Source organism: Tamandua tetradactyla, chromosome 14 (assembly GCF_023851605.1).
Source record: "Tamandua tetradactyla isolate mTamTet1 chromosome 14, mTamTet1.pri, whole genome shotgun sequence".
NCBI lineage: Eukaryota > Metazoa > Chordata > Mammalia > Pilosa > Myrmecophagidae > Tamandua > Tamandua tetradactyla.
In genome coordinates, this window is record NC_135340.1 from 25985082 (window position 1) to 25985827 (window position 746).

Sequence of the window (746 nt, forward strand, 5' to 3'; positions counted from 1 at the left end):
CATTGAGATTTTAAAAATTATTTAGTAAATAAGACATAGGGATAATGGGAAACATTCACAACAGAGTTTTTGAAAAGTTTTCAGATGAGAATCGTAGATTTTTGGAAAAGTATAGGATGCACATTTAAAAGTGAAAATTGTCATTTGAGAAATATAGACTTCTCTGTTGTTTTATTCTCTAAGACCTTTCCTCTGTATTTGTATACTTTTATTCTGTTACAAAAAAATACAATGAAGATAGCGATTTTTTTTCATTTTATTTAAAAAAATATGGCATGCTTCACGAATTGGCATGTCATCCTTGTGCGGGGGCCATGGTCATCTTCTCTGTATTGTTCCAATTTTGGTATATGTGCTGCCAAAGCGAGCATGAAGATAGTGATATTTATCCCATATTATGTTTCAAGCAATTCTTTGAATGACTATCAAAAATATATATTGTTATTGCTTTTACCATTATTGTTCTCATCTTTAAATAAATCATTGACACAGAAAGAATACTAAGGTTTTCAGAGCTCAGTCTTATTTGATTCAAAACAGAGATTTAAAATATCTTAAAAAAAATTCGATGTCCCTTTCAAAGATAACATTTCCTTCCACTGTGATAATCAAAAAGAGCTCCTGGGTTTTCTCAGAATCAACACAAGTTGCAATGCCCAAACCCAATCCTACTTAATTTCCTCCTGATGCACTGATGTAGTCTAACTCCTTAGTTAGCTACACCTGGTCTAATACTAAATAAATCT

At 31.2% G+C, this 746-nt stretch overlaps 1 non-coding gene across 1 annotated transcript; it reads right to left on the minus strand.

Annotated features, from left to right (window-relative positions):
* Positions 1 to 264: 264 nt before the first annotated feature.
* Positions 265 to 371, minus strand: LOC143656597 (U6 spliceosomal RNA). Its single transcript, XR_013162514.1, has one exon. It is a non-coding gene; the product is annotated as a U6 spliceosomal RNA (small nuclear RNA).
* Positions 372 to 746: the final 375 nt, after the last annotated feature.